The 19,987-nt window shown below is 42.4% G+C and overlaps 1 long non-coding RNA gene across 1 annotated transcript; it reads right to left on the bottom strand.

Moving 5' to 3' along the window:
* Window positions 1–525: 525 nt before the first annotated feature.
* LOC143269072 (uncharacterized) lies at window positions 526–19,785 on the bottom strand. The gene is made up of 2 exons (XR_013045413.1): window positions 14,842–19,785; window positions 526–792 (listed from the first exon to the last, which is right to left on the bottom strand). It is a non-coding gene; the product is annotated as an uncharacterized LOC143269072 (long non-coding RNA).
* Between the last annotated feature and the right edge of the window lie 202 nt (window positions 19,786–19,987).

Below are 19,987 nucleotides of genomic sequence, written 5' to 3'. Positions count from 1 at the left end.
ACACACGAGTCATATTCAGGTGATCACAGATGGTGTGTATTTGTGATGATGACAGCCATGCCATATCCAGAATACAACATTCCCCTGGAGTTTTCTCCATTTTGTGGCTTTCACAATCTTTCTGCCTCCTGTGATGTTCCCTGGGCCTGGGCAGGAGTGACATAGATGTCTTGTGTGGGGCTGAACATTCAACAGTCATTTATCTCAGCCCTTTGGCCAGCTGTCTTTGAGTCTCTGCATTAACTTCTGCCCTCTGCAAAAAGCTTCTGTGACAGAGGCGGACAGCAGCACTAGTTTGTGGCTATAAATGCATTCAGGCAGCAGTTGTCTGTTCATTTAGCAAAATATCAGCAGGACAGCCTCCTCCTCCCAGCCAAAGGCTTTTCACCAGTACTAGTCTGTGCTCTCCTCTGCCGGGAGGGCCTCAAATCCCATTGGAAAATGGGGGTGATACTGGGGAAATTGGGGTCCCCTCTTGAGGTTCTCCATCTCATTAATAAAAGAATTTAAGAATAGACCCAAACAGAAACCTGAGAATAATTTTATTTGGATTTAAAAGAAAAATTCCAGAGCAGAAAAGTAGTAAATCTCAGCAGCTGCGCGCAGAAAAGGAGAGTGAAGGAAAAAAAAAGGAAAAAAACCATGTCCTTTGAAGCAAACTGATGCAGAGGTCATCCACACACAAGAGCCATCCACCATGGTCACCCACATGATGGGGACCAGGGAGCTTCAGGAAAAGTAAGGAAGTCCAGCGTCCAATGTACAAAATAAAAACCAGACTGTGGTCAGCATCTGAATGTAAAAGACAAGAAGAAAACAGAAATAGTTACTCCTAACTCAGGAAGATGGGCAGACCAGCCAACCTCAAGGTACTGCACTAAGAGATGAGAATTCTGGGAAGGAAAGGTACATTATCTCAGTAAAGAAACAGTTATTATGCCTGTCTACTGAGCATGGCTTAAGGTGAGCCCACCTTCCTAGGCGTGGTCCTGCCTTCCTGGGGGGGGGGGGCGGTGATCTCTTGTCAAAGTCATGGACCTGCCCAAGTGGATTAACTCTTAAGGGGAAGACAATCTCATGTTTCCACTTAATGCTAGAATCTATTCTCGTTTTTAGAAGATGTGTTCTTTTTAATTGTGTGTATATACTGGGGATATGTGCAGCAGTGCTGGTGCCTGCAGAAACCACAGAGGCATTGGATGCCTCAGAAGCTGAAGTCTTAGGCAGTTGTAAGCTGCTTGATATGCATGCTGGGAACTGAACCCACGTCCTTTGCAATAACAGTATGCACACTTCACTGCTGAGCCATCTCTCCAGCTGTCTTCATTACTGCTCTACTGCTGTGACAGAGCACCATGACCAAGGCAACTCGAAGAGGAAAGGATTTATTGGGGCTCATGGTTCTAGAGAGTGAGTCTTATGGCTGGGAACATGGCAGGCAGGCAGGCAGGCAGGCATGGTGCTGAAGCAGTATTTGCTAAGTTTATATCCCGATCCAAAAGTAGGAGGCAGAAAAAAAGCTAGCAGGGAATGGTATGGGCTTTTGAAACCTCAGAGCCCACCCCAGTGACATACCTCCTTCAACAACATACTTCCTAATGCTTCCCAGACAGTTCCACCAACTGGGAACCAAACATTCAAATATTTGAGCCTATGGGAGTCATTCTCACTCAAACCACCAACCAGCCCAGATTCCATTCTTTATCACAGCAGTTGGTTAACACCAAAACACTCTTGTCACTGCTGGACCAGTGGGTACATCTTGTCTGACAAGTCCATATGGTAGCACAAAGGTTAAACAGCTGGGAAAGACCAGTGATGATTTTTCTCCCCAGCAGCCCACATAGAACCTTCTGGCCCTGTGAATTCTAGCTAGCAGGAACAAAGTTTTCAACTAGGTTCTAGGTTGATTTCTCTGTGTCCTATATCCAAAGTATATGTTATCTTCAGCAATATGGTCTTACCATCTAGTTCTAGTGAGTAACAAACCAATGGTGAGAGCCTATATTGTTTTAGAAGCCTCTGGGGTTCTCTGGCTAACAACTCATAGGGAAGTAGCCCACATCTGGCAGCACTGGGATTTTTATTTTTTAAAAAATGTCTTCTGGGAGCTGTATTATCAAGTCATGTTAGAGCATCTCCACTCAAACTTTAAAAAAAAAATTATATATTCTAGTTTATATAGTAGCAGATTTTCATATGGGCTTTTCATCCATTTTTAGTTTTGTTTGACCCTCACCCCAACTTTCACCATCCCTCTCCCCCATACCCATTTAAACCCCTCTGCTCTCTCCAACTCTCCTTTCACATCATATGTATGTTTGCTCCCCCCCCCCAGCTCCCAGAAACTCCTCTCAGCATCTCAAGGATCCTTTCTTGCTTCCTGTCCTTTACAAGTACTCATTCCAACTTAAACACATAAATTTCAAAGTATCTTCATATGAAAGAGAACAATATTTTGTATTTCTAGGTTCATCACTTGGTCTATTTTCTAGGTCCATTCATTTTCATAACTTCATTTTTCTTTAGTGATTAATAGAATTCCATTATGTATATGTACCATATTATCATTACCCACTCATCAGTGAATAGATTTGTAGGCTAATAGCACTTCCTAGCTATTGTGAACAGAACATCAAAGAACACAGAAAGATGGAATATAGTATAGACTTTGGGTAAATATCCAGAAGTGATAACTAGGCCATACGGTAGTCCTATAATTCGCTCTTTGAGAAACTTGTACACTGATTTCCATAGTGGCTGCATCAGTTTACATTCCCACCGACAGTGAGTGAGTGTTTGTCTTTCCCCAAATCCTCACCAGCCTTTGCTCCCCCCCCCCTTTTTTTGGTAGGATTTTATTTTCTGACTGGGGTGAGGTCAAATTTCAAGGTAGTGTTAACTTGCATTTCTCTGATGACTAGTGAAGTTGGACATTTAAAAATGTTTATTGACCATTTGTATTTCTCCTCCTCTTCTTCCTTCTCCTCCTCCTCTTCTTCTTCCTTTTTCTTCTTCTTTAAATTTACCTAATGTACCACACATCCCATGGTACTCATGTGGAAATCAGAGGACAACCTGTGGTAGTCTGTCTTTCCACAAGTGTATCCTGTGAATCAAAATCAGGTCACCAGCCCCAGCAGTCAGGGCCTTTAGCCACAGAGCCATTTCCCTAGCCATCCCCATCAATTTTGAGAAATAGCTTTGATGGATATAGCCATGTTGTTGGCAGTTGTTTAGTCTTAAGGTTTCATTCCTTGACTTTGAAGGTTGATGACAGATCTGATATTATTCTGCTGTTCTTACCTTTGTAGGAGAGTTAGTATTTTCCTTCATGGCTTTTAATATCTCTTTGTTTGTATTTTTGACATCTTGACATGTTTTGGAAATGTTCTTCTCTGGCAATTTCTACTTGGGGTTCTAAATGCTGTAATTATATTCCTTTCTCCAAAGTTTTGGATTATTTCTGCTATAATTCCACAGAAGCTATTACTTTAATGTTTACTTCAACTCTTTCCTCTACTTTATAGATTCTTAGGTTTGGTCTCTTTGTTGTATCTCAGAGTTCTTGGACAATGTGGCTATGGTCCTTTATTTATTTATTCTTTTCTTTCATATGTGAATGTAGTACTTACCAACCTTGAACTCCAATCTACAGTCTTCTTTCTTCTGTTTGGTAGACCCTATTATACTTCTCACTATTTCATATGTGGTTCATTGAGGTTTTCATTTCTAGCACTTCTATTTTTCACCACCCTCCAATTTGGTTGAAGAGTCTGATTTGATTCCTGCTTGGTTAAAATGCTCGTTTCCCTCATTTACTCTCTTTACTTCTTTAGGTGACACTGTGTTCTTGAGAATTTCAACATTGGTATAATACTCGTGTTATACATTACTTCTAAATATTATGTCAGATAAGGAGGGTAGAAAATGGAAACAAGATCAAGAGGATTAATAATGCCAACAAGATCTGGAGGCTTTCCTCTCTGACCCCAAAGACTTCTTCTGCATGCTCATCCTCAACTTCATCAGATCCTAGGAGACTTTCCTGAAGCTAAGGATATCCAGAACTAGAGACAGGTTTATCTTGGACTATCATTAGCTCTTTTAATATCCATTTACTGCCCACTGCTGCATCTGACCTAATACCTTTCTTTGAAATGTACTAACTTCTCAAACCATTAATTATGACAAGCCCAAAGGAAAGATGTCATCAGATAATCCCTATTGCAGAGACTCCTCCGCTTTGTTGAAACCCACTTATCTGATGTTCCCACTAATGTATTTGGAAATTCCTTAATTATGACTATTGTAACTACAAAAGTTCATGTAACCACTCTCACATTGCAACATGCTGGAGGCATCCCATTCTCAGGCAATGGTCACTCATATTTGATTCATAATAAGCTGTCTCTTATTCTTCTGAGATGAGCCCTGAGTTTTGCTTTGAAAGCAGAATTCTTTTTTATGATTTGTCACAGTTGCTCATGCATTGATGAATTAGATGCTTATAAAGCTTCCACGAACATTTATAAGCCATAATGTTAATCCCAAAGATGAGAGGGAAAAAAAAAACACTGACCCAAATCATCAAGGCCAAATTAATTAAAACAAGCAATTAATTAAAGCAAGCTTTTTTATTTGTATACATGGGCTGCCTCCCCATAAGATTCAAGAGCTCAGCATTGGGCTAGAGAGATGGCTCAGAGGTTAAGAGCACTGGTTGTTCTTCCAGAGGTCCTGAGTTCAATTCCCAGCAACCACATGATGGTTTACAACCATCTGTAATGAAATCTGGTGCCCTCTTCTGGCCTGCAGGGGTGCAGGCAGAACACTGTATGCATAATAAATAAATAAATATTTTTAAAAAAAAGAGTTCAGCATTGCACATGAGGAAGACAATGTTCTTATAGCTCAGGGGTAGAGAGTTTCCAAATGGAGGATTTGGCAGGCAAAATAGTCGGGGTTACAGGAGCAGAACATAAGTGTAACAAGTTGGTCATGATGACCTTGACCTGAAACAAAGACATGATCGCAAGGTGGTCATAGCAAGGTAGACATTACAAGCAGTCATAACAACCTTTTGAAACAAAGATAAGGTTGCAAGATGGTTATTTGGAACAAAGATATAGATGGTTGCCATTGCCTGGAATAGGCAGTACAAAACAGTTTGCACTTAAGATAATATAGGTAGGGCATTGCCCAGTTCATGAGAAACAGAGATTTCATCATAAACAGGAATGAGTCTATTTTGTCCTTACTATAAGATGTCTTTTAAGCTTAAGATGAGGCAGGCTGATTCATCAATAGGTCCATGATACATTTTAAATTAGTTGTTGCATAAAGTGTGAGACATAGGTCAAACTCATTATTTCCAATATGAATGCTTGATTATTACAACATCATAATTTTCTCCCAAACTACTTTATACTTTTGCACACAACTAACTAATCATTTCAACATGGCTCTATTTCAGTAGCATTCTGTTCTAATGATCTTTTAACCCTTTCACCAAAATTACACCGTCTTACTATACCTTTATTCTCAGATCCCAAAGAAACCCAGGACAAATGGCTAACAGTGATACTTATTTAACATACCGAAGTGCATACTGGCTCCCAGCCTTTCTCGGCATCACGAGTACTTTTACAGAGTCCTGACTCCTCTTTGCTCTTCTTTTCCCTACCCCCAACTCTAAACCTCTCCAGATCCTGAGCTTTGCTTCCCTTCCCCCGGCTTCTGATTCTTATAAAAATCTGCCATTTTGGCCATGGCCTCTCTTCTTGTCCTCTTGGTTCTCCACTCTTGGCTCCTGGTCCCCTCTCTTGCCCTTCCCTCTCCTCTCATGGTCTGCTCTATTGTGCTGGCCATGTTCTGTTTGGACTCTTCCAGATGCCTCTGGCTGTTCTCTCCCTCATATCTACAATAAAACCTTCTCCACTAGCATACCCTTGGAATGGTCATGTCTTCATTTTCATTCATTTAGCAGAAGTCTTGAAATCAAGCACTATGCCCTCCCATCTTTCTATTTCCAATTATTTTGTGGGCTGAAGAGGTAACTTAGCAGAACATTTGCTGTTCTTCCAGAAGAGCTGAATTCCACTCCTACCACCCATGTCTGGCAGCTCACAACTCTCTGTAACTCCAGCTCCAGGGGATCCAATAGCCTTTTCTAGCATGCCCAGGCACCTACATGCACATGTGCATATACATACATACATACACACATACATACATACATACATACATACACATCATTTGTTTAAATGTTACGGATAGTTTACCCCTCCTCCACCAAAAAATAATTTGGAACTAGGTATCGTGGCTCACACTTGTAATCTCAGCCAAACTGAGAGGCTGAGACAGGAGGATTGGCATGAGTTTGAGGACAGCTTTGGCTACACAGTGAGTTCTAGGTCTGCCTGGGCTACACTGAGACTCTTGTTTTTAAAATCCAGTAGCAAAGCGTACTAGAATTGGTTCATTGTTTTTAGGATGATGTGACAGAATGCCCTAGACTGGACTTTATAAAGAGGGCACACAGTTCTGGAGGTGGGGTGTCTAATATTAAAGCACTGTGGGCTGAGGTGTCTGGCTTCAGTCACTGCATCCGCCTGTCAGAACTACATTTTGCCTTTATTCAGAAGGAGTCTTTTTTCTCATGCTGGGTCTCCTGGTCTTGGGAACCCACAGACAAGCTCTCACCATAATCACATGACCTGAAGGACATAGAATTGAATGCACCTAGAATTTGGGGATGATAGGAAATTGTTTTCCGAGGGGTGAGCTTCAGGGGCTTGGTTTGAGTTTCTGTCCTTAAACTTTTCTGAGGAAAAGTCTCAAATCTTTCTTTTCTGATATTCTGTCATGTAATTGGTTGTTTTCATCTGGTCCTCCTCCTCTTCCTCTTTCCTGTGGTAGTTCACCAATGTGGTTTCTTAGCAGTTTTCAAGTTCGTCCTGATTGAGGTTAACTTGGGTTTATGTGTTCCTCAAGTTATTAATTCTAAGCATGGCATTACTTCTCAAATAACTTTCCCCTGCTCAGCCATCTCCCTACTGTACTGATGTATGACTTTGCCCCTCGGCCATGCTTATTGCTTTAAATTCTTTTTGTCTGCACTTCCATGTTGGACCCTTTCCTGTGGTCTCTCTGGCATTTGCATCTATTTCTGAGCTGCCTGGTAAACTTTTCTTTCTCAGGTTATGCTGAGTCTTTCAGTCGTAGAGTATGTTCCTTTTCATCTTCCTATTCTCTGGTGAAATCTATTTCTAGGGCTAAGGGTGTACGTAGCTCGGTGGAAGAACAGTTGCCTGGCATATGTGATGCCCTGGGTTCAAAAACCCAGTTTGTGCCTAGTACCACAAAAACAAAATGGAATCTAGCCTCATCTCTTCCTTTATTTTAGCTGTGGTTATAATAGATGCTTTCAACTGTCTGGTAATTTCAGAGTCTGAGCCATATCCTGGTTGGCATTGGTGGTCACTATTTCTTGTCTTTGTTTTGTTTTGTCAGACAATTCTGCATTCTGTCTTGGACAAATTGAGCATTACCTTGTGAGACTCATGGTGCTAGGACCTAAAGCAGTCTGTGGTTTGTTTCCACAGATTGAGATTGTTCCCTCTATAGGCTGTCCAGTTTCCTAAAGCTTTTCTATACTCCTCTGGGTCGATTCTATACTTTCAACTCCAGAAGACCTCCCTCAGTGGGATGTGGAGGCACAATGAGAGGGGCCTTTATTTTTGGAATCTCCCACATTGCTGATTCCCAAGACTCCTTTTCCAGGGTCCTTTGGTCATAACAATAGTTTTGCACTGGAGTTTTAGCTGTCTGGGTCCCCACTGCAATTGTGTAGATCTGTAAGGTGGCGTAGCTAGGAGAGGAGAAAACATGGGAGAAGCGAGAGGGAAGAGGAGACAAGGAAGAGAGGAAAGGAGAAGGGTGGGACAGGAAAGTGGGAGAGAGAACAGGGAGACATCAGGGAAAGAGAAGAGGGAGAGGCTGAGCGAGGAAAGGAGAGAGTTGGGGAGAACGGGGTGGGGATGAAGGGGAAGGAGAAGCTGGATTTACCACTCATGGTCTTCTGCTCACAGCAGGCTTTGCTGGGCTCTCTAATGGGAAAGAGCGGTTCTTCCTGGAACTTGGAACTTGTGCCCTTTATGCCCATCACATGGTTCTGTATCTCAATCAAGGGCAACTGTGGTTAAAGCAAGAATGAAAACTCAAGCTGTACTTGGTGGTATATGCCTGTAAGCTCATCCCTGGGGAGGCAAGGAGTCCCAAATTCAAAGTGAGCCTGAGAAATGCAGTGGCGCTCTACCCTAACAAAAATACTAACCACAGGTCCTAGTCATCTTAAAAAAAAAAAAAAAGGTGGTGGGTTCTATATGTGTATGGTGTGTGTGTGTGTGTGTGTGTGTGTGTGTGTGTGTGTGCGCGCAAGCATGGACCAAGCATGCATGTGGAGGTCAGGAGTTCATCCTCTCTCCCCAGCTTGTGATGAGGTTATCTCCCCTGTTCTATTTCTTCATTGCTTATTCTTTGCTAGCTGGCCTGTGAGCCCATGGGCAATTCTCCTGCCTCTCCCTCGCATCTCTAGGATTATAGATGTGAGCCACTGCACTCAGCTTTCTAAGTGGATCCCAGGGATCAAACTCAGGTCATCAGGCTTGTACAGCAAGTACCTGTATAAGTCATCACCTGCAAGCCCTATTTTTGAAAACGATGCTTTCAAGATTTATTATGTATTTTATGTATATGGGCATTTTCTCTGCATGTCTGTCTCCACACAAAAAGAGGACACTGGATCCCATCGAACTACAGTTATAGATGGTTGTGAGCTGCCATGTAGGTACTGGGAATTGAACTCAGGGTCTCTTAACTGCTGAGCCATCTCTTTAGCTCCTGTTTTTGACATTTGTATTCATTTTCTCTTCCCGACTGTTGTTCATCTCTTAAAGTCTCGAGGTAGTTGCTGCTTCCCTCTCTGTTACTTGCAGCCAGTGAACGAGTTAAGTAGTGACATGTTTGTTGAATGAAAAAGAAAGGCAAAGGCACTGGGCCTGTGCAGGTGAGGACCCTCTCTCTTCTCCATTGTGACCCTGGTACTGTGTGCTCCATGGTAACACACACACACACACACACACACACACACACACACACTGCTGGGTTTCACTGGCAAAGAGAGAATGAACAACAAAATATGAAAGTGATCAGGAAACAGAATTTAACTCACTACATGACGAGTCTGAAGTGAGATGATGCTAGGAGAATGATGGGTCTTTTGCTGAAGGCTTGAGGTTAATAGCTAGAACCTCATGGGCACATTCAGGTTTGGAAAGATTTAAAAGGAGTGTTTCTAGCAATGCTGTTAACTAATAAATATAGCTCTTGCCAGAGCAGAAAAATCTGGAAGGAATATGCTGTTCAGGAAAAAAATAAATAAATAAATAAGTAAATAAATAAATAAATAAAAATAAATAAAAGATTTGGTCTGGCCTGGGTTTTGAGAGAACAAAAATTCACCCAAAAAAATCAGTCTTTAAGTTTTGGAAACACAAAATCACAGTATGTGGTGTATAAAGTAATAGAGGAAGGCTCCTGTTCCTCTGACTGACACATAGCAAAGGCTGGCTGGAGGTGCTGGAGTCTGACCTAGAGAGGGGACACGGCTGCTCTGATGAAGCCATCAAGAAGCACACAGGAAATGAAGAGTAAAATACCCCAGGCCAAGGCCAGAGACACATCTGCGGGCGCATGTGCAGAGGAATGGCACCAAACAGGGCAGCCACTGGCCTCGCTTGTCAGAGGAAAAGCTTAGCGTGGTTCTCTAGAGATTGATCCTGTCAAAGCAGCCACCACTCATTCAAATGTCCCCAGGGGTTTCCTTGAGGAAAGGAAAGGCTTGGGGAAGGACAAGTACCCAGACAGGTCTGTTTCTACAGAATAGCTTAACCAGCAGGGATTATTAGATTGCAGATCAGACAAACAGTATTTCTCAAATTGTCCAGAAATTTCACAGTGATTTATAAGTCACTGAATACTGAATTGACAACTCTGTCTAGAATTAAAGGTCATACTACAAAAATAACAAGGGGCCAGTGAGATGGTTTAGTGGGTAAAGTGCTTGCTGCTCAAGCCTGGTGATCTGGGTTCAATCCCCAGTACCTACTTAAAGGTGGAACTGAAGAGAATGGATTCCACAGTTTTTTTTTTCTGACCTTCACATGCACTCTGTGGCACACATCATACACAACACACACACACACACACACACACACACACACACACACACACACACACACACACACGATAATAAAAAAAAAATACCAAGTATCTAGCCAAAGCTACAGTGAAGTGAAAAAAATGGGAAAGTACTTGATTATGATTTTAAAGAGCTAGTGAAGGCTTCATGACTGGGTCCTGGACCATTCCTTGCAAATATGGTGAGAGCTTCCTGAAGGACATGATGGCTTTGGCCTGCAGCACCAGCTCAAGCTGGGACTGACAAAGGCCTGGGTACCCTGGAGAGTGTGGGACTGTCCTATACAAAGGGGAGCAGGGGGTTTAGGATGGGATCAGAGTGAGACCACGGCTTCATCAACTGTGGCTGGCAACTGAATGTGCGTGCGATCATGAAATGGGTTCTGAATCTGGTGACTGAAAGGTAACTTGAAATCAAGTGTGTAGTGAGCCCAAGGCATTTTTCACAATACCGGCTCTTTGTGTCATGCCGATTTCACTGCAGGCCAATTTCTGAATGTGTGCCCTTTTCACTGCACACGCTGACCACACCATAACAAGGAGCACTAAATCAGTTCGGCTCAGATACAAGACTATTGCCTGTGATGGACCACAGTGCTTTCACTGGGCATGTAAAGTTTCCTGCCCTCATAGAAACATACCGATTTCATTATGGAAAACAAAGGCTTTTAATCTTTTCCTATCATCATTCCTCAGCATCTATCAAATTAGTAGGTCTTTGATCCTATTGTGTTAGAATGTTTGATTTTAAGAATTGCTGTTTGAATTGCTGAATTGAGTTTCGAAAAACATTGTTAAATGAATTTTGGCTTCAAAATAGGACAAAATTTTCAACACTTTCTGAAATGGCCCTAAACATACTTGTGCCATTTTGTACAATGTGTTTATGTGAAGTGGTAACATCAGTGTTGATTATAAAATCAAAATATGGATCAACTTGAGAAAACACTAAAATGACCCTTTAATTCTGCAGTACCAAATATTCAGCCAGGATTTAATTATGTAAAAATAAGCACATTTGCTTACATATTTAATCAATGACGAAATTAAACACATACCAAAGAATCATTTTTAAAATGCATTAAGTTGGAGCCAGTGAGATAGAACAGCAGGTAAAAGAGGTGCCTGTCACCAAGCTTGACAACCTGAGTTTGATCCCCAGGATCTTCATGATTGAAGAGAATCAACTCCTGCAAGCTGCCCTCTGACCTCCACATGTGTGCCAGGGCATTCGTGTCCCCACCACCACACATACACTGAAAGCTCAATACAATCTGAAGAGTAACCAGAGATTCGAAAGGATTGCTTTAAAATGAAATCCTTCATTACTTATCGTCAGTAAAAATTTGATCTGTGTACCTATTTTAAATACCTATTGTCTTAGTTACCATTACTATTGCTGTGATGAAACGCCATAGCCAAAAGTAGACTGAGGAGGAAAGAGTTTATTTGTCTCACACTTCCCCATCACTCTTCATCATCGAAGGAAGTCAGGGTGGGAACTCAAACAGAGCAGAATCCTAGAGGCAAGAGCTGATGCAGAGGCTGTGGAGGAGTGCTGCTTTCTGGCTTCCTCTCTAAAGCTTGTTCAGCCTGCTTTCTTATAGAAGCCAGGACCACCAGCTCAGGGATGGCACCACCCACAATGGACTGGGCCCTCCCCCATCAATCACTAATTAAGAAAATACCTCACAGGCTTGCCTACAGCCCAATCTTACTAAGTTTCTGTAAAGTTGACAAAAACTAGCCAGCACACATATTAAGACGGCTAGTGTATAAATTGGTGATATCAAGCTGAACACTGGCAAGCCTGTGCCCATTGCTCTTTTCCTCTGTGGACATAATGTGACCAGCTGCTTCAAGCTCCTGCTGCCTTGACTCCCCACCTGTGGTGGACTGTATGTGGCACTATAAACTAAACAAACCTTTTCTCCCTTAAGTTGCTTTTGGTAGGGTACTTTTTTGCAGCAATGGGGAAAGAAACTAAGGTACTTATATACCTGAAGACATGTAAAAACCCCCTGGGTATAAAGAGGTCATGGATGAAAGATTTAATAAACTCTGAGCTGGGCCACCAGCATCACAACCCAAGGGGAACAAAGTCGAGTCAGTCTAGGCCTGGTGCCACAGCTGCAGAAGATGGGCAGCTCTGTAGAGGAGTTGGCAGCCCCTGCCAGCCACCGAATCACACATAGGGTGGCTGCTAAGGCTTTTTAAAACTATTTTTTTTTAATGTATGAGTGCTTTGCCTGCATGTATGTCTATGTGTGCCCAGTGCCCTTGGAGTTCAGAAAAGGGTTGTCAGAGTTCCTGGAACTACAGTTACAGATGGTTGTGAGCTGCCATGTGAGATCTGGGAATTGAACCTGGGTCTTCTGAAAGAGCAGCCAGTGGTCCTAACCTCTGAGCCAATTCTCCAGACTAGAGAAGGAACATGGTGTAAGTTATAAGTAGTAGTGGTGCATTCTGCTATAAACATTAAACATTTTTCTAAATGTTCCAGGCTTTGATGTCTGGTAGGAAGATTTCTTTTATAAATGTTAGCAACTCAAGAGAACTAATCCGTACATCAGTCAGCATCTATTATCAGAGCATCAAAACCTACAGCTGAAAATTAGACTTGGGCAACAACACCTGAGTAGCAGGTGCGCCTGAGAGCAGCCACAGCTGGAGACTTCCAAGAATGAACATAGCCTTTCCTCAATCAGTTGCAGTGTGTTATGATGAGTCCTAGTGGAGACATGCCAGTGTTGTGAAGAGAGGCTTCTGCCTGAGGAATCAGAGCAGACAAGCCTGGGCATGCTCTTGGAAGGAAGAAAAATAGTGTGAAGGTGTCAGTGTACAAGCTAGAAAGGAAGAGCTTACCAGCAACTGTTAAACTGTTAAACCAGCCTGCCTCCATCTTGGGCTTGAAAGCCAAGTTGTAGTAAAGATAAACTAGGTCCATTTCTGTTTATGAGTAAACCTGTTTCTCAAGGATTGGGCTATGCCACGCCTGTCATCTTAACTACAAATAGTTCTGTCCTGCTTGTTCTGGAGACAGCAACCATGCCTTTGTTTCAAGAGACTGTTAGAACCACCGTGCAACCATGACTTCATTTCAAAAGGTTGTTATAACCAACTTGTTATGTTCCGCTTCTGTGACCCCTGCTTACTTGCCTGCCAAATCTCCCATTTGGAACCCCCCTATTTTCTATATTATATTAGTTATATAGTATTATATTATCTAGATCTATATTAGCTATTAAAATCTAAGGTTTTTATAGCTCAGGCATCCTGACCTAAGGTTTTTATTAAACCTTATTTTTTCTTTTTAACTTTATCTTCCTCACATCCAATGCTGACCTCTTGAACCCAGCCTTAGTGGGAGACAGCCTGAGTACAGGAATAAAAATAGCTTGCTTTAATTTTATTTGCCCCCACTTGGGCCAGTGGTCTTTCTTCTCCCATCTGTGTGATTAACATGACAGCATGTATTCAAATACTGTGGGAGCCCATTTTCAGGTTCCTAGTGGCTTTACCCAGCAGGTCTGCATAGAGGATGATCAGGACCACGGGCCTGAGTGCAGGTGTCTGAGATGGTCTGCACTTGGCTGTGCTGGGAGGAGGTCTTTTGCTCCACCACTTGGTGTCTCTATAAATACCCCAGGGCAGAGACAGTCAGGGCCCATTAGAATAGGTTCCAGGCTCTCGAGGTTATCCTGTATTTTCTGTTTATCTCCACACACTAAATCCTTTTAATATTTCTTGCTGCTCTCACTTAAAACTCTGGGGAGCTGTGGGGTTGATTGGTAAATGCTCCTCAAAATACTACAAACTGAAACAGCGTGATGTTTTTCTAGAGAATGAAAAACAGTTTGTGTAAAGCATCAACATTGGAAAGCCAGCAAGGGATGAGATCTCAGACAGGTGGCGCCACGCTGGAGAGAACTGAGTGGTATCCTAAGGACCTTGTCTTAGCTAGAGATTGCTTCTGTGCAAAGATCTTAAGCCCACTCTAATACAACAGGAAAAGGCCACTCTTTATAAGAATCAGGAACTGTCATGGAACATCATTGGTCAGCAGGATGCCTCAGAGCATCTGACTTTGTCCTTCCTGACAGGTACACAAGCTGTTTCTCTCTCCAAGCTCATCTATTCTGGCCATCCATGGCATTTGTAGTTTGGGTTCATGACTTGGAGTCACACCACTACTGAAATCCAGCGCTTAGCTGTGTATGGCCACCAACAGTGTCTCAGCTGGTCCAGGACTTAATCACCTTGGATCCAGTTACCTGGAGGGAGAGGAGTGATTCTCTAGAACAGGCTGACTGTGGTACGGCCTTGTTGGCAGGGCCTGTCGAATGCCTTCCAAAGACACACGGGCAGAAAAAAATACTGCATAAATATCTCACAAGTGGGGATTAGCATCTTAGCTGTGTAGCTACTGACCTGTCAGACTGAGTCAACTTCTGCCAGGAACTTCATTCCCAGAAGATAAAGCTGTTTGCCAAGTGCCTAAGTAACTCCCAGGAAAGTGTGTCTTCCTAGAGTGCAGATTTCCTCTTCAGTTTAGTCAAGGAGTATTTATGGGCTTACCTGATGTGCACTGGTCCAGGCTGTAGAAAGACAGCAAGAGCAAAACAAAGCTCCTCACTGGGATCCTCCATTCTAGCCATCATGTCACACAGAAATAATGTACTAAGACAGAAGCACAAGGGGGTTTATAATGGTACTAGGTTTGGCAGAAGCAAACGAAAACCTAGAATAGGTTTAAACAAGTGAAATTTTGATTTTTTTTTAAGTTTCAAGAATCCTGAAGGTATAAACATGATACTCTGCTTCATAAATTCTAGTTCTACAATGGGAAGATGGCTCAGCAAGTAAAAGTTCATGAAAGTCATGTGAAGATGGGAGAGACCTGACTCCATGAAGTTGTCCTCTGACCCCTACACACACATTGTGGCATACATTTGCCCCTTATCATGCATGCCCTGCATACACCTTCATCTTCCTAGGGAATAGACTCCCGGGACTTCGAGGGTGGAGAGTGGCTCAGTCATGAATGTTGGGATGCTATGCACCTGAATCTGACAGATCGATGCCCATGCAGCTATAGAGGTGGTTCAGAACACAGCATTGCAGACCCGAGATAGGACTTTGAGATTTTACTGAGGCAGGAGCATTTCCAGCAGAGAAGTAACACAAGGATCTGTGCCTCCTGTATTTGTTGGCTAGGGGTAGGTAACCGAGCACCACCTATTGGGGCTCGAACAACAGAGGTCTACTGTCACCATCTTGGGAGTAGAGGATGGAAAGCGAGACTCTGGCAGGATAGAGTTCCGAGGACTGGCAGGGGAGGGCTTGTTCCTGGTGTATCTCTTTGGCTGACAGGTGGCTTTGTTCTGTGTCTCTTTTCGAGGCCACCTACTTTGAAAGTCTGTATCCCAAAGTTTTGTTGTTAAAGTGGCTGAGATCCACCCTGATCACTTCCTTTTAACTTGGCTACCTCTATGAAGACATTCTATACAGCAAGACCACTTTCCAAGGTTCAGGAGGGAGAATTTTACATGCATTTGGGAAAGCACAAGTTGGCCCCCACCAGCTACTCTATAGAGGGTTTAGTGAATAGAGTACAACAGACATATGGGTGGGCCCAAGGACACTAGTTCAGAGGTGGTTATAATCACACAGATAAGGACCAACTGGTCTCTGGGAAGTGTGTCACTGAGATAGGGATGGATCGGGTGTACTGTGATGTCGAAATCAGTAGCGCATGCTGATGGGTAGAGGGTGGGGTGAAGAGTTGAGCATGTGAGCACTGACCTCCTTATCTCCTCAAGACTTCATCATTTGCTGATTCATCACTTGGGAGTGCGGGTCTTTCATCTTTACGTGACCATCACATTCCTAACTTCAGTGTCCTATCCTGAGCATCCTTTAGTATTAGCGTTTAAAGATGCCACTGTATAACTCACTCTACTGTACACATCTTTCTGTTTTAAATCACTGGCTCTTGTAAGTAGTTTCAACTGTCTGTCTCTTACTATGGACATTATGTTCCACCAAGCAGACAGACCTTATCCACCTTACTTCTTAGAAATCTGTTGCCAGACTCTAGATCAGCATCAGAAATCTAAGTACTAATCATTGTCTCTAGTGCCTGTTTGGATATCGACAGGTAATGAATCAGGGGAATAGTTACCTGGAGGTTTTAACATGGATGGCAGGATAAGTGATAATCGAAAGCCTACCTCAAACAGGGATTAGTAACTGGTATGGCCTAAATCTGAATATCCCCACAGGGTCATGTTTGCAGTGGTGGTGCTATTCTGGGATGCTCCTGAACCTTTTGCCAGAAGTGTATCAATATGGAGAGCCCTTTGAAGACGATGGCCTTGCCCTGGTTCTGGCCTTGCTCTCTGTTTCCTCAGATGTGACAGCCTAGTCTTCCCTAAAACCATGGCCTGAAACCCTCTGAGACCAGGAACCAAAATACTCACTTGTTTCTGTCAGGTATTTTGTCAAATTAATGCAAAGTGAACAAATACCGTAATAAACATTTTTTTGGTTTGTATAACTGGAGGGGTGGGTTCCACAGTTGACATGATTAAGTAGCCTTGTTCCTTGTGTTGTTAGGGCTCCTGCCAGGAATACAGACTTGAGGACTTCATGAAAGACTTATTTCTCTCCCTTTGTCTTGCATTTTACATGCCAGCTTTGTAAATGGAGGCTTTTTTGACCTGCCTGTTCCTGCAGCCGCTTTTAAAATAATCCCTCAGAGACTTAATATGAATTACAAACCATTTGGCCCAATGCTCAGGCTTATTACTAACTAGCTCTTACAACTTAAATTAAGCCATTTCTATTAATCTTTTTTTGCCATATGGCTTCATGGTGTTAACCTGTTCTCTAGTACATCTTGTTGCCCTAGTGGCTCGATGGCGTCTGCCCTGACTCTGCCCTTCTTCTTCCTGTATCTCTACTTGGATTTCCTGCCTGGCTCCATCCTGCTTTGCTATAGGCCAAAGCAGTTTCTTTATTCAGCAATGGTACTAAAACATATTCACAGCATACAGGAAGACCATCCCACAGCACAGCTTCATTAAAAAACTGACTTCCTGAGTCAGACACACTAGTATAGGCCTATAGTCCTAGAACTTGAGAGGACTGCTTGAACTCAGCAGTATGAGACCATCCTGGGAACCACAGTGAGACTATCTCAAAACAAGAGAACCTCCCAAATGGGTTCCTCCATCATGTCATTTATTAATTCTTTTAGAAATATACCTTTTATACTTTAGAAATAAACCTTTTACACTTTAAATAGCACACACTATATTTTTAAAACAATAAAAAATTAGTAAGAAGGATGGTTCTGCTCACGTTTTTATTTCTGCTAATCTCCCTACTGCCAAGTGTAAAAGATGACACTGGGAGGGGAACATATTATGTTAAACAAGGTTGACTGACTGATTAGAACTTATTTGAATTGTGGAGAGTGGAATGCTGCAAGTCTAGAGTCCAATTATCTTGAGTTATCCTTAGCTCTCTAAATAGCCATTTATTGCCCACCTGTATGACCTAACATCCACATGATTATTAGGTAAATACTTCTGTAATGTACAATCATGACCTGTAGCTTCCATAACCCAAAGGCTACAAATGTCATAACATCTGAAGCCTATAGCAGAATTACCCATTTCACTGTATCCTATTTGATGCGTCCACATCCACCAAAATATCTGAAAAGTAACTTGACTGATCACTTCCTTTGTTGAGTTACTTTTAAAACATCATGAAACTGTTACCATGTTGAAGAATGGTATTTGGTAGTAACCCAAATCTGTGTTCCCTCCCATGGTCCCTCTTATTTGGCTCTAGAATAAATGATCTCTCATTCCCTTTGAAGTGAGGGTTGTGTATTCCGCAACAGCTGATTGAAGCCAATGAATAAAATCTGGTCTCATTCAGATATAGATTCAGATTTAGGAGGAAAAAAAAAAGAGCATTTTAGTAGCCTTTTTAAATAATGTGACCATTCTTTTATCATACTGCACCAAAAAGTCAGGAACTCATAGCTTCTTCAAGATGAGGTAATTTTGGTGCTGTTACATTAACAAAAACAGACATTCAGGAAAAAAACGTGTACTCAAGTATGATCCTGTAAATACTATGCTTGGGATATTTAGAAACTATTCACTGAGTTAGGCAGTTTCATCATACATCTTTGAAAAGTCACAAAAGTTGCTATGACAACACTACTCAAAAAAGTTCAAGTGTTGGTGATAGGGGATGCTAGGTAGTGAGAAGGGGAATCAAAAGGGCCATTGGTAGTCAGCTGCTTTCCAGGCTTTATTGGTGACATAATGCACACATCTATGTGCACTTCCTCTAGTAAAAATGGCGTGCTCCACATCCTTTTTGATGCAGACAGCAGGTGCCTTCCATGTCTGGAGACCCATCTGGGACATATAAAATATCAGTGTGGTAATGACACGAGCAGCATGGTTAATGGTCACTAACCCCCTTCGCAAATGGTCAGTGGTTGATAACATATTGTGATGTAGACAGCAGGAGCCACCCTTGGCCAGGCAAAGCCAAAGACCTACTGTGATGAGTAGAAAGTACTGTTTTACAGTCTTGGAAAGATAGCTTGAAGCCAGAAGGGGGAAAGAAATGATACGCCTCAAAACATGTACTAGCACCTTACAAGTCCTTCCCTTAACTGTTTATAGCCCCTCACTGCTAAGCCTGCCCACTTGAAACCACAACATTTTCTCTTCCCTCTGCTTCCTTTTTTAAGACAAAAGCCAAACTCCTAAATTTTCGTGCTCTGACACTCCAGGTCTTCTCACTTCCTGAAGACCCTTTCTAGCAACACCACCCCCAGTTTCATTGCTTGAGGAATTCCTGATGAAGCATGCCTGTTTTCTTGACCCCTAACTCAAAAAACATCTTGTTTGCCTACCTTTCTTTCCCTCTCCAAATGTCCTGGAGTTTCCTCCTTGAGTCCACTTTGAAATACTGTGTTCTTAAGTGATAACAGGAAGGTGTCAGGCTCATGAGAGAAAATTTTTTACCCTCTTAGTGATGAGGAAACAGAAACAGTAGCTCACTTGAGAAACTAGGAATTAGACAGTTGCCCTGGTAGACAGATAGGGAGAGGGGCCATGGCTAGGCATTAAAGGTAGAGAATTTCTAAGATGGCTGGCTTCTTCCTGGCCCTCCTGACTGGAGACAAAAGCCTGGAAGCCTAAAACCAAAGCCTTATTGGCTTTTGTCCTCCACCCAGCAGGCCCCTTGCTGATGGACTAGTTCAACAAGTTCAAGGCTTGATGACATGTTACACAACAGTTGAACAGTGGATGGCCAATCAAACTTCTTGTATTTCTTCAAACTGACCAACCAACCCTAAATTAGAGGAAGAAGACTCTTTAGAGGCTTAAAAATCCCCAGCCCCAAGAAGAGATTAGATTTTTGTTGTTGTTGTTGAGTCTGCTCTGCTTCGTAGAGGGTCTTTTTTTTTTTTCTGTATGTCTGCTGTGTGCATGTTTCCTCACCCCTAAATAGTCACCTTTCTTCAACTACTAATTCTGTCTGTGCAGTTTGAGATTTCTCTGCTGCCACAAAAACAAACCTGATCAAGAGCTCTAGACTGTATCGATTTGGGACTACAGAGATAGCCAGGATCTTACAAGGTAAAAAGCCACCGAGGCTACACAAAGGGTTTAATGCATGTCTT

This window comes from Peromyscus maniculatus, chromosome 17, assembly GCF_049852395.1.
Source record: "Peromyscus maniculatus bairdii isolate BWxNUB_F1_BW_parent chromosome 17, HU_Pman_BW_mat_3.1, whole genome shotgun sequence".
Taxonomy (NCBI): Eukaryota; Metazoa; Chordata; class Mammalia; order Rodentia; family Cricetidae; genus Peromyscus; species Peromyscus maniculatus.
This window is presented reverse-complemented; position numbering and strand designations above follow the sequence as displayed.